This window comes from Falco biarmicus, chromosome 3 (genome assembly GCF_023638135.1).
Source record: "Falco biarmicus isolate bFalBia1 chromosome 3, bFalBia1.pri, whole genome shotgun sequence".
NCBI lineage: Eukaryota > Metazoa > Chordata > Aves > Falconiformes > Falconidae > Falco > Falco biarmicus.
The window spans coordinates 11,013,729-11,027,737 of record NC_079290.1 but is presented as its reverse complement, the minus strand read 5'-3'; the positions used below and the strand labels follow the sequence as shown (position 1 = coordinate 11,027,737).

Here is a 14,009-nt window from a genome sequence, read left to right as displayed (position 1 = left end):
AGATATCTTTTTTGGGGGGTGGGTGGTGGTGGGGGGTAAGGTTGCAAGGTGCGTTTGCGGACCTCCGAGCGAGTCCTCCCGCAGCGTGCAAGGCTAATATTTAAAACCTTGGGTCCGTGCGCCCCCTAAGCGCGGACGCCGCGCAGCGCATCCCCTGCCTGAAAGCCCGGAAAATAAATAAATAAGTGCGTGTGGCTTTTGAACTGCCCACAGACTGTCACAGAGATGGGGGGAGGGAGGGAAAGAGGGAGGGGGAGAGAGTGAGAAATGCAGAGGCAGCAGTCGCGGTAGCGGCGGCATTGCTCCAGCAGGCACTAGTCACTCCAGTCCCGGCGAGCGAGCAGGGGAGAGCCACAGCACTCGGACCAAGCCGAGCGGGCTCTGGGCTACCTGGGACTCTCGTTGTGACATCCCAGCACACAAACACACAGAGAGGGAGAGAGGAAGAACATAAAAAGGTAAGAAGCAGTGTATCTCACTTATGCCATTTACATAGCAGACCCCGAGAGCTTTGTAATTTTTATCATTCTCCCCCTCCCCGTGGTGTCTCGGGTGCGGGGAAAGGAGATGTGCGTTTGAATCGGGCAGGGTGGGGAAGGCAGAGCGGGCGGGGAGCCGCCTGCCCCGGCACGGTTGGGAGGATCGCTGCGAGGAGCTCGGTTCCTCGAGGGCAGCGCGCCCAGGCGCGGGCTCCAGGCACCGAACGGACTGATGGCTACTCCCTGAAATTTAAATGCCCGATAAGGCTTTCCTGGGGAAGGGGGTGGTGGGGTGGGTAGCGGTGGGTGTGGTGGGAGTAATAGGGGTTTGTGCCCAATTTCTTTTCGGCGCCTTCAATCTGTTTCCAAAGGGAGGCTCATGTAAAAAAAAAAAAAAAAAAAAAGAAAATCCCCAAACCCCTCCACGAAGCGCTCGGAGAAGAGAACGCGCGACGCTGGGAAGATGGCAGGGCGCTGGGCGGGGGTCCGGTCCGGGGGTGGTGCAGGGGGCGCCGGGGGGGCAGGCGGCTCGCGCGATGGCTCGGCGGGGCGGGCGCCCCGGTGCCGCGCTGCGGGGGGGCGGCGGGCGGCGCGGGGGAGCGCAGCCCGCGGTGGCGGCGGGGCGCGGGGCGGCGCGTGCCCATTGTGGCTGGCGACAATGCGATTGTTCTCGGTGGGGCAGCGGGGAGCGGCGCTGCCACCGCGGTCACGCGTGCGCGTGGGCGCGACGGCGATTTCAGTCCCTGCGCCCGTGCGGGGCGGCGCGGGGGGCTCGGGCTGCCGCGTCCCGCCGGGGCAGGGGCTACGGACCGGCCGTCGAGAAAGGCGGGGACCGCCGGCGCTGCCCCGCTCTCGGCGCCCCGATGCGGCTGTTCATGAATATTCATCGAATGCCGCCCCCCGTTTCCCACAGACCCCTCCCTTTTGCCCCCCGTTTTCCGATCCCCCCTCCGCCCAAGCAAACCTGCCGCCTCTTTCTCCCCCCGACCCCCCTCGCCGTATCGCCTCTCCCCACGCACACGCGCGTCTTCCAAACGCGGCTCCCGCAAGGAGCTTTCCCCGCGGCTCAGCTGGGCGCGGCGGCATGTGCGAGGGGACGGACGGACGGACGAACAGACAGACAAACGGGCGGGCGGGCGGACACGCAGGACACCCACCCCCCCCCCCCCCCGCCCGCCGCGGTGCCCCGGGCTGGGTGAAGCCCCGCAGCCGCTGCCCGCGCCTTTGTCTCTGCCCGGCGCATGCGCGGAGGCGGGGGCGGGGCCGGCGCCGGTGGCGGAACAAAGGCGCCGCGCTGCGCCCCCCGGGCTGGTGGCCCCCCCTCGGCACTGCCGGGGCTGCGCCCGGCCCCGGGGGGTACGGGGGGGTGTCCCTGCTGCGCGCCGACACCCCTCGGTCTCCGCGCTGAGCCTGGCTGAGCGCTGGTACCTGCTGCCGTGCGCCGTGGGGGAGCGGAGCCGCGCCCCCCCACATCTCGCCGAGACAAAATCTGGCTTCTCCGGAGGGGGAGGGGAGGCGGTGCTGCCCGGCCCCCCCGCCCGCGGCAGATTGCGGGCTGCGGGGGCGAGGGGCTGCGGGGTGCCCCCGGAGCGCCCCCGCCCCGTGCTCCGCTCCCCCCTTCCCCCTCCGCAAAACCGCCTTCGGTGGGTGGCGGTGCAGAAAAGGGGGAGCGGGGGGTCCCCTTTACAGCAGCGCCGGTACGGGCGGGTCCGCTTGGGGGTCCTTTCGGTCAGAGGGGGCGCGGGGGTGCCCCGCGCGTGCCGCACTGGGTCCCCCGGGAAGCCGCCAGGGCGCGGGACTGCGCGTGCTGCCGGGCTGCGCCTGCGGGGGGGCACCCGCACTCTGCGGGCCCGGGCGGCCCTGGAGCATCCCCCTCTGCCGAGGGGAAGCAATCCTTCAAGGGGAAGATTTATTTTGTGTGTGTGTGTGTGTTAGTGCGACATCTTGAAATCTCTTTTGTTCGATTTGTTGCATCTCGATGCTGGCATCGGTGCTTGCTCCTCCTCCGCCCCTTTTCCTTCCCAGCAGATGCTCTTGTCCAAAATTAGGATATATGTTTCTCTTTAGGGCAAGCATGCTTAAGCCTGTTAGAAATGGATAATTTTGTAAGCTAATGACTGTTAGTTTCGGATCAGAGACAACTGGTGTATTTGTTAAGCTGGCGTTAAAGATGACAAAAGAATACTGCAAGCGGGCTCCTAAACAGAAGATGGCAGTGGGTTTTATTGCTTCCCCTCTGGGGTGATGAGCATTGGCTGGAAGACACGCACCCCAGGGCCCCTCACATGGGGATTTACTTGGTAGTTCCAGTGTTTTCAATTAAGGAGCCTTCTGAAGAAGCGCTGCCACCAGAGCCCTAAAATCTGTCTCGGTGTCCCCTCTCTGCTTGCTAGATGCTTGCCAGGCACCACCTAGACCAGTGGCCAGGCTTCAAATGCCACGGGTTTTCTTCCAGTGTAGCTGTTCTTCCCGTTATGCACGGGAGCGGTGAGAGCGTGGGGTGGGAGTGCCACACCAGGGGATGATGCGGCATCTGCTGTCTCCAGTGGAGATACTTTGACCCACACAATCCTTTTGTATTCGGATTTTGTGTCTGTTTTGTGCAGACCCTCCAAGCTTTACGGGCAGGGGAAAAAAGGAAGAAGCAAGGACATGGCCAAAGGTTTTTGCATGCTGCCTGTAGTTGTCTCACTGAACTTCATATGAGGGAGAAGCTTTGCTTTGTGATCTTCCTATCTACTGGACTGTGGGCAGTAAATATTTTCCTTTTGTCTGGCTGTTATAGTTTCACTGGAGAGCACCAGCTCTGGCCTGTGGATGGAATAAACCCAGAGCCTTCGGAAATTCATGGTGGCTCTGTCTCTTCTTGTATGCTTCATGTATGAAATAGCTGATTGTGTAATTCAGGGAAATTTTATGTAGCTGCCAAAAAGCAATCATGCAGCAGCTTTTTCTGTTGATATGAACCTCTGAGCATATCATATCATGTTAAAATAAAATCAACATTAAAAGATAAAACTGGTAAAATTACTGTTGTAGTTATTGCATGAAGCAATGATCAGGTGCTTTTTTTTTTTTTGCTTTTTTCCCCCCTTTTTTTTTCCACCTTTCTTTGCATTTGAAATGCAACACCCACTGAAGCAACCTGGTGATAAAAGATTCATTTATTTCAGCAAGTGGCGTATCGTTGGAGCATACAATTTCCCTGAGATTATAAAGTCTGTACACTCCATAATTTCAGAGCCATCTCTAGAGCTATCTATAGTTCTTAAGTATTTGTGTATTTTGATCTTTCAATGTTAAGTCTCCAGATTAAATTTGTATTTTCCAAGTGAAGCTTCTTGTGTTTGTGGTGCATTCCACTGGCAGCTTTGCCTCATGCAGTGAACCATGAATTCCTTCAGCAGACCCTCCTGTGTACGTGACAGCTTTCTTCTGAATAATGCTAAAGCAGCCCCTGGTGCAGGCATCCACCCATGCCCCGATGGGATACACTGAGGGACAGAAGCTGGTTGCGGGGCAGAAACAGGCCTTCCTGTGAGGTCTTGGTAGAGTGTCGTGCAGCTACATTTTTAGGCATTCAGCTACCATTGAGCTACTAATTATTTGGAAACTTGCTGTTGGAAGCTGATTTTGCACTAATTTTGAAGGCAAGAATTTCAGAATATTTTTTTCTTTTTTTTTTTTTATCCATCTGCAAGAAGATGCTACATTTGTACTTACACATTTGTGCGCAAATCCCAGGTCTTGATTTAGGTCTGTAGGTGTAAATGTAGTGTCCTTGGGTGCACTGTAAATTTAATGGTTAAAATCTGAGTTCTTCAAGTAAGAAAACTGGATGCTATTCAAATACAGCGAAGAGTTATCAACCAATATTCAAGGCTGACCTTCATTCCTACAAGGATCGTAGAAGCAGACCATTCTGAAGTACTGTACAGATGCATTCAGACAGCTTCATGACTGAAGAAAGAGAACTTACAAGGGGCTTGGGTTGCTGCTTCTGTTTCTATCAGGAATGACAAGAATGAGGTAACAACTAGAGAAATCAAAGAAATTCCTGAACACATTAGAGACTTGAAAATAGAAACCATATGCAGCATAATAGAGGTTTCATGCATTAGTAGGAAATGCTTTCAAGATTAAAAAAAATCACAGGGGGAAGGAGGGAGGGGAAACACCTCGTGCAGAATGGAGAGGACTTTAAAGTTTTCCTTACAGCATCTTGTATCTCACCGCTGTTTGTTTTAAAAGTGTGATGCCAGCTAAGCTGCTTACTTCAAGATGGAGAAACTCGGTTAGTATAAAAATGTAGCTGTTGGTTATTTGATATGAAATTTCTAAGTTTAGAATAGAAACTGATTGATAGCAACATGATTCCTCAAACATGAAAGATTCCTGACTTGCCAGAATCTGAAAAAAAAGCCTTTGACTTTCTTCAGCACACCAATAAATGTAAAGAGATACTGATTTGTAACACATGTGGAATGGTCAGGTTTTGCCTGGGAGCAAGATGTGTAGTAATTCCCTCTTAAGTATGGTTAATGGAATTTAACTCTGAGGAAACAGTTTTATTAATAAAAACCTTCTGTCTTAGGATATAAATCAGAGGCTGATCTCATTTGATGTGTTTGGTATTGTGTCCTGCAGAATAGGAATTAAGTACACTGTATATATATATGCACTTGATCTGACTTTTTGGGTATAGACTGCCAAGTACCTCATCAGTTCTGTAGTGTTGGGAAAGCCACATGCTTTTTAGTCACATGTTGCATAGTTTAGACTTTAGCCTGGTAAGTAGGGCCACATATGATCATGGTCTGCTGATCCAGGGATTATTATTATTTCTTTTACCCTGTAGGAATTTGAATGTCTTTTCAAAAGACTTAATTGTATGTACACTGCCCTAGCAGTTGTCCATAGCAGCATGCACTCGGTGCTTAATGCGAACTGTAGGATTGGTGGTGGGAGCTTCATTTTGATGAAAGCCTTGCTGTCCTTACAAAGGTTACAACACTGAATGTGTAATAAGATTAGGCCTTAACCATCTACCTTTTGCTACTTATATGTTACTGGATGTTTGCTAGTGGTGTCATGGTGGTGGTTGTGGTACCGAAGCATTGGCATGAAGAGGATGTGAATGCAGCATTGAAACACAACCTTTTACTCCAGGCAAAAGCCTAGTAACTATAATGGTAAAGCTTCCCATATAGGATTAATTTGAATGATGGAAATTTATGCCATCATGACTTTACATGACAAATGCAAGCCACTTCTGTACAAGTAGTAAAATCAGGGGGCTTCTGGCCACCACCTGTTTCAATAGTCCTTAAATACTCAATGGGATATAGAGCATAATCTCTGCCAAAGGATAGAGCCTCGTTTTAGTTTGTGAATTTATTTTATGCTATTACTCTTTTCCTTATGTGATTGGTTGGTGAGGGAGAGGCTCATATTCAAAATTACAGCTTGACGTTAATAACTATTTTAGGATGAAGTAGAAGATGGTCACATAGCAGGATGCTGGAGATGTGCATCTGCTTGACAAATCTAAGATGACAGTCAGCTATGGAGAAGAAGCAAAGTTAGACAAAACAAAGAATGGATCAACAATAATAGAACTGATACTTGGCTTTCTCATCTACCTCAGAAAAGCACACAAAAAACAAGCGCAGAGCAGAATGTAGAAAACAGTGAAAACCCAGTTGCAAACATGTGATCAACATGAGAGAGTGAAACCATCAGAAACCCTTTGGTACATCTGTTTGTCCAAGATAGACTGGAGCCTGAGAATTGCTACATCAGCTTCCTGTAATCATCCTTCCCCAAAGCAGTGAGGCGTGTCATTCAGGGAGTAAGAAAACACCCCCCCCCCCCAAAAAAAAAAAAAAACCAAACCCCAAACTTGATGGTATAAAACTAGGAGTCTGGAAAAGGATAGGGTGAAACCTGTCACCCCTAGATGTGGTGCTTGGATGATTTTGGTATTCCCCATTCATATGCGGTTTCCTGTTGCTTGTATTTTAGCCACCACTGGTAAGTGCATGGTTGACTTCTGCTACTAATTGTGCTGAGCTGGTGGGAGGAAGGAAATTCAGTGAGCTCTGAGGTGGTGAAAACAGCTTTTCCGGGTTTCTTGCCGTCACCGCAAAAGCTGAGGCGAATGGGGAAGGTGTGCTAGCTGCTCTAACCAACAGGTTTCTGAACCAGATGGGCTGAAAGAGCGGGGCTCTTTCTCCTGCAGCAGCATCGCTCAGCTGTGTGTGTGTGAACCCTGCACCTGCCTGTGCTGTACAGCCTGTGCTGGCAATGGCTGGTCTCACTGAAGAGTGGGTGACAGCTGCCTGTTGACTATCACTTTCCTTTTCAGATCTACAAGCCCTGTGAAGCAAGGCAGGCAATAGCTCCTCAGAGTGTAAAAATGAAAATCTGCCCAGATTTTCCAGACTTTTCCATTCCATACTTTTCTTGAAATGGAGGAGAGTGTACTGATGATTTGTAACCTCATTTCACTAGACGCTTTCACTAGGAGCTTGTGAGGTCTCTGTAGTGAACCTGAGTGCTCAGGATAGCCCCTGAGCCTATAATTCAAATGCCTAAACTAGCAGACTAAAGCAAATGTGGAAATGTGAAAACTTTCCTTGTTTGCAGTCCACACATATTCTGTATAATGCCAGCATTCATGGCTAAGAGCATCCTGATGCCTCTAGAAAGCTGCATCTGGGATGTGAGCTGACTAAGAGCTGCCACGTGCACTGAAATACGGTCGCTCACCTAAGTGTGCTCTTCTCCTATGCATGTAAAATCGAGTAAAAGCATCAACGGAGATAAAGAACACTAGTATTACAGTATTTTTTAATAAGCACTAGAATAATTATTAGGTCACTGAAAGTTCAGCTGTCATCCTCTTCTGTGGATGAGTCAGTGACTGAGAGATCCATGGACAAATCATTGGTGGTGATGGCAGGAGGAATGTGGCACTCCTTATGGTGTCTCTCGTTCCTGATTGCCAATACGCTGTACTGGCAATCCACTACGGCACGGTGCCTTGAAAGTGACCTTCAGTGCTGGGGTAGTGTCCGTTACCAAGGGTTCGATCTATACTGCAAATCACCTGCAGGTGTTTTTTTTAAGCATCTCTTGAAACTATGCTGTCACCCAGGCATTATGGAGCAAAGGAAGCGTATCAGTCAGCAAGTGACACATATAAAGGATCCCCCTTGCTTGAAACAGGATAAATATTGTGTCTTTAAATACCTGCCATCTCTGTTCTAACTTGGAGTGGATATATGGAGAATGGTGTTGAGGGAAACGAACTGGCTTTGCATGTTCTCCTACAGCCATTGACCATGTGAGGCAAAAAAAACCCCATCCGACTGCCTCACCACATAAAACACAGAAGTGACAGGGAACAAAGGAAGTTCTGCACTGACAAATTTATGGTTAAGAAAAAAAGTCTGTCCAGGAGTTTGCTGTGAAACAATGACAGTAAATTTGCAGTTTGAGAATAGAAGTATTTATCTCAGCAGCAGCTTTTATTTCCTTTCTACTTAAAAAATGAAGTTCCTTGGCACATTTTTCTCCTGGGTAAAGAAGCCATTCAGTATGCTTCTTGATAGAAACTTTGTATTCTAACATGTTGGGATATACCTTATTATCTCTGTGCATATTTGTAAACGTGTCACAGTAAAAAAAATAATAAAAAAATTAGGTGTCTTCAAGCTACTTACTCATTTTTCAGCAAGCTTTGGCTTTGTATCCTTCCTTGCCATGTTCCTGTAGATCATTTATCCGTATTTCAGTTCAGTTGCCACAGTGGTTATACTGCATTTCCCTTGGTCACCCTTTCTAGAAGGGCATTTAGTAGTCTGTATGTTCAGCTGTGGACTAACCCAACCTACTTCAGAGAACACCTTGTTAATTATGCAGTAACATGCAATATGTGCATTAGCACATAGCCAGAACGTACCCAGAACACAGTAAGCTCTATGCCATAAGCTGAAGTGTGTGCTGTCATTCCTGTGTAATAAACAGAGATAAGAGAGCGGAGCCACTTCCTGCAAAACTTTAATTCTAAACCCTAAAACTAACGCTACCAGACCCCAACTGTTTCCATGGATATGGCTCCCAAATCTAGGTGTTCACTGCAGTGAGATCATACCAACACGAGAACTTGATCTTAAACAAAGTTTTATGCAAATCCTGTAACAATATGGAAATCTTGGAGCTCTGCCAGCCAAAAGTATTCAACACTTTTAACTTCTTATCACTTGAAGAAATATTAGTGTGATTTCTCCTTCTGTTGAGTGAAAAGGAATAGATTTTTTTCCTTTTTACATGCTGTTTCAGTTTCAAGCAGCACTGGCTCTTGACTAAATGAAAAAAACCCCAACCAACAAACCCAACCCAAACCAACCCTTTATGTGATAGCTTGCACTGTCAGTCTTACTTTCAAGAAGAACTAGATTTGTTTGATTCCTGTAGGACATTAAACAAATTACTGGAACATCATAATTAAACTACATCAGTGAGTTGCAAAACCTTCCAAAACACACTTTTAGGGGAAACATTTGTTATTGTAATAGACAAAGCTTGTCTGTCAAGCTGTGGCTTTGCTGGTCTGCGTATTGCATAAAGGCCAGTAGCTGTCACAGTCTTACTGGCCTGAGTTTCTTTCATAGAGAAACCCTTCTTTGGATCCACTTCTAATTGCCTGAGATTTTCATTGTGTCAAAATAAAGCATAACATCTATAAATGATGGAGACAACAACATGATTGCTGTGCAAATTCATTATGAATGCCATCAAGAGGAGGGCCATGTTCAGGCCAAATGAGTTCATGATGGCAAATGTATATGCCTTTTTTCTGAAGTACAAGCTTGTAGCTACAGAGTGAAGAGACAAAATAGCTTTTGGTCGCTGTGGAGGGTCTCCGAGCAGGGGGCTGGAGAACTGAACTGGATTGATTTAGGTCATCTCCTGTACATTGAACTCCAAAAGAAGACCAAAAAACTGAAAGGACATGATTTTCATTAGAATTACAAATAGTCATCTCAGTTAATTAACTCCTTTAAACAGACAAAACCTCGAGCAATGAGAGAACCAAAATAATAGATAAAAGATTTATTCACAGCCTGATCTCTGCCTATGTGCCCTTGCAAGTTTTGAATACTAATGTTGGTTTCAAGTACGCATGGTTTTCTGCACTGGAGCACATTTCCACAGTCCTCCCTGGTCCCAGACTTTCTTCCCAACACCTTTGGGGTCTGGCTGGCTGTCTGCTACATGCTCCTCACAGAATTTTTGCAGTTTTGTTCCTGAGCTGCAGGTTCCCAGTTTACGTCTCTTGCCTGTCTCACCCTTCTGTCTCTAGAAACCTTCTCTCCTCTGAGCAGCCTCAGGGTCTCCTCTAGGGAAGGAGCTCCTCTGGCTGCTTGGTCTTCTTAAAACAAGCAAAATAATTGGGACTGGCCACAGGAGCTTTCTGTGCTGTCTTGCAAACGAGGGGATGGGTCACCATCCATGGGGCATGCACGATCTGACGTGCCAGTCCTTGTGTACTGCGCTAACGATGCTTGTTGGTTCCCTGCACTGGAAAGGAGACCAAATAGCTAACTTAATTATTACAAATGCCCTGTTTTATTTTAATTAATCTAGCCATATGATTCTGGTTCCTTGATCTAATTAGCTAGGGAGATAGTTAAATATATCTTCATGTATCTAGGCACATTTAGCTATTTGTGGTTAAATCTGCTCACGGTTCCTAAGAGACTGTATTTCAAAGTTATAGAGTCACAGCCGGGAATACCTTCCAGCTGCCCTTTATCCGAAATAAAAAATACAAAGACTTCATCTTAATGAATATGGTAGAATTTTTTTTATGTTGGCAATACACCTCATAACTAATAATCACATTAAAGCCTTCCATGGAAACAAGGAAGCATCTTTCTCTGTTCTGCTGGTAAAGGCTAGCAAGTAACTGCGTGGTACACAAGAAATGGGATTTCTACTGTGTGAGTAGATAAACATATCTTCAGACTGTATGTGGAAAATATTTTCCCTTTGCTCTGTAACAGATGGAAGATGGTCAGTAACCTGAGTTAAAATAATTTGAATAATTTGAAATTAATAAAGCACAGTAAAAATTTTTTGTCCGTGGAATCATTTCTATTAAAGATGGTACTTGGTAGCCATAAAGAATATGTGAATAGAAATTTCATAAAGAAGATTTTGTTGACCAGAAGGAGAGAACAAGAATAACAGAGGTCCCTAGTTGTGCTAAGAATTTGCAACCGAAACAGAATAAATTGCCTTTTAACTGCCCTGTAATGGGCATCTAAGTATTTCCTTTCATATACTATGCATTGAACGTTTAAAGATATTACTTGCATGGGTCATATGCCACATAAAAGAGAGATACTGTTCAAGTGGATGCACATGTAAATAGTAAGAGTGATCAAACGGGACCTATGAAAGGGGAAAATGAACACATTGGGTTTGTGCAGTGTAAGGAAGGGAGCAATTATTTTCAAAGAGCTAAGAAAATAGCCAGCAAGCCATCACTTAAATGTAACTCACTCTGCCCTGGGGCAAGACGAGGGACTATCTAGACTTCTCCTGAGGTACCTTCCAGCCCTGCGGTTTGGGGGATCAGGTACATGGAGAACCTTCGAAGCGAGCTTGTTCTTGAGTGCAGAAAAATTGGTAGGGTTGAAACAAAATCATTCCCAAATCTAATTTATTGGCAGTATATCTGAGCTCTGTTAAAATAGAGAACAAAAGATAAACTCTTTGCTAAGATGCTTTATGGACATGGCATATGCTAGAAAAAAAATAATATACAAATAAGACTTTTCTAGAGCTGGCAAAAGGAGATTTAATTTATTGATGCTGAACGGCACAAGTGGTTAAACAGATTTCTCATAGCACTTTTGACAGAATTCCTGAGATGTGCTGTAGGTTTGAGGCTATTCTTGAAATTCGGGCTGATGTGCAAGAAGGGGGGTAAAGCTTATATAAATGATTGAAGCTTTTCAGTTCCTAAATTTTATTTCAGAACAGTAATGTGTAGTCATGTGGATATGTTTGAGAATTTTACTCTGTAAGCCCAGGGTGAAGTTTTGTGACTGGATCTGAGGACAGCTGTGTAACGCTGATTGATGTGACACCAGGATGTCTTTTGTTAATCTATAGGCTGCAGGGACTGGGTTTGCTGGGTTGTTCAACAGATGAGTGGAGAATCTAACTGTGTAACAAAGGCTATACGCACGTTTTCAACACATGGTTGCTCAAACTTAACGGCATAATAACAATAGCTTTGAAGGTTAAGCCTGATATAAATTAGCCTCATTTCTAAAGAAATCTTTGGTCTGTATTCATAAATGGGTTTGAATAGATTTAATGTGTAGCTGAACAAATATCTTTGTGCAATCTCTCTTTTGTGTGCAGGTGGGCAGCTGCCTCTGAAGTTCCTGGTTCAATACCAGGGGCGATCCGTGCTGTGGCTACTTTGGAGTACGTGTTTGAAATCAGTCAAGCTTTTTGTACCTGAGGGCAACCTGAGATTTATTTACTTTCCATATGCGCTTACTGGAAATGGTGCTGTGCTCTTAAGAAACACTTGCAGGATTTGTATGTATGTATCTGTTTAATGAACCAGATTCTTGGCTAGTGGCTTATATCTTGGTGTTATCAAAGGTAAGGAAATGCTCACCTTCGTTTAGCTGCTGTTAGGTCATTCAGCAACGTATGGATTTCGAGCCATGCACAGCAGTGTGTTGGCATTTTTTAAAGTGAACCTTTCAGTGAGGGAGGCGCATTTGGGAGCAGAGCTAGAGCTGTGGGCTTGATTCTGGTTTTATTTCTGTTGTTGATCAGTGAGTATTTACTTTGAATGTAATTGAGTTGTACCAGTAAAGTCAGGGCTGTGGGCCGCTAGAATTCCACAGTAATTTGGATGGTTGGGTAGGCAGCACTGACTGGGTCTGATGCTCTTATGTGATATAACAGCGGTTGTGTTTGCAATCATAATATGTAAGCATTTACCAAAACATTAAATCCTGGTGTTCTGTCATCTGCTTGCTTTTCTTCCTGTCTTCCTCCTTGGTTCCTTTGAGAAACCGATGGTAGGTTAATTTGGATAGCGCTGATGTTGAAGGTGAATTTCCTACTGTCTGAAGAGGAAGAAGGATTATTTTTCTAATCTGTAGAAGGTAAGGGTGTGCAGCAGTGCAGTTTTCATGTTGAGTAGCTAGGTCAGAAAATATATGCCTTAGGTTAGGATTATTTTAGTCAGAGACAAAATCCCTGGCATTAGGTCTTAGCAATATTAATAAGCTCATATAAACTGGCACAAAGGGCTGCTTAATAATCTGTAGAGCAGCGAATTTTTTTTCCGGTACATGGACCTGTACACGAGAACCAGACCAAGTAATTACAGCAGTGAGAGAGGGGAGTGTGTCCTAGATATATTAGGCTATGCAAGTGCATACTGCTGTGTATATAATAGGATAGGTGTAGTATATAATATAATATAATATAATATAATATATATGTAGTATATAATATAATAGGATAGGTGGGGAGTGTTACACTGGTGTATGCCCAGGCAGTGCCCTCTTCTCTGCAGTAGATCTCTGTGTGGGAGCTATTGAATGAGGATGGTGGGTTAGGGTGGCCATGGGATTTTCACTTGCTTGTCTTGGGTTTGAGTCAACATCCTGCGTCAGAGCTGCCTTCAGCTGTGCTTTGGTGGTGCATCTGATTTCGGTAAAACTGTTCGCAAGTGATCCAGCTGAGCCTGCTTCATCAGCCGCCTTACAGAGCTCTTCAGTATGAACGATAGGTAAGCAAGGTGAAGTGCTAAAAATGACCATGCTGGAACTTCATTCAAGGGTTGATATGCCCTAGAGAATAGTTTTTATCCTCAAGTTGCCATCTGCATGCAGATGTTTACACTCAGAGCTGGGCTGATTTGTCATAGAGAAATAGAGGACCTGTATAAACCAGATACAGCTGGCATAATTAGTCTGCTTCTTCAAAACCCTTTTCTACTTGACAGGCCAATGAAAATAAACGTGAACTTTAAAATCAACGCTCAGGTTTGTATTTCAGGATCAGAGTATGCTTTTGAGACTACTGTCTGCAACAGTAGGATAGTAAAAACATGTCTGTTTTCTGCTATAAGGCAACTAGCCACTTAATATAGTTCATGGAGTTTTGAGGTATAAGACCTAAAGCGTGCAACGGCATACAAAGCCTATGGACTAATGAGTGTTAATTAAAGGCCTATATTGCATGCCTATTGGTAAAGCACCCTGAGGATGTGCAGCAATAAGAAAACCCTGTTGCAAAAGCTATAATGTGAATTATTTGAAATTTGAATATATTTTAGTAGATTTTATAGCTTCCTGTATAGTACCACATCCTTTGCATTTCTTTCACCCAATGGGAAGTGTAATACCGATAGGGGGAAAGTTTAAATAAAATCCTATCAGCAGTTTCTAGTCAAGTGAAAGGTACTTTTGATTTTAT

The 14,009-nt window shown here is 45.7% G+C and overlaps 1 protein-coding gene across 2 annotated transcripts in view; it reads left to right on the top strand.

Annotated features, from left to right (window-relative positions):
- Positions 1–257: 257 nt before the first annotated feature.
- The window catches only part of BASP1 (brain abundant membrane attached signal protein 1), a 52,377-nt gene continuing 38,625 nt past the window's right edge, over positions 258–14,009 (top strand). Inside the window, exon 1 of one of the 2 annotated variants that reach the window (XM_056330169.1) lies at positions 258–458. The gene's annotated coding sequence lies outside the window, so the exon portion shown is untranslated. Of the gene's footprint in view, positions 459–6,386; positions 6,513–14,009 lie in introns of those variants that run through there. The other variant, XM_056330166.1, reaches the window with a different exon arrangement.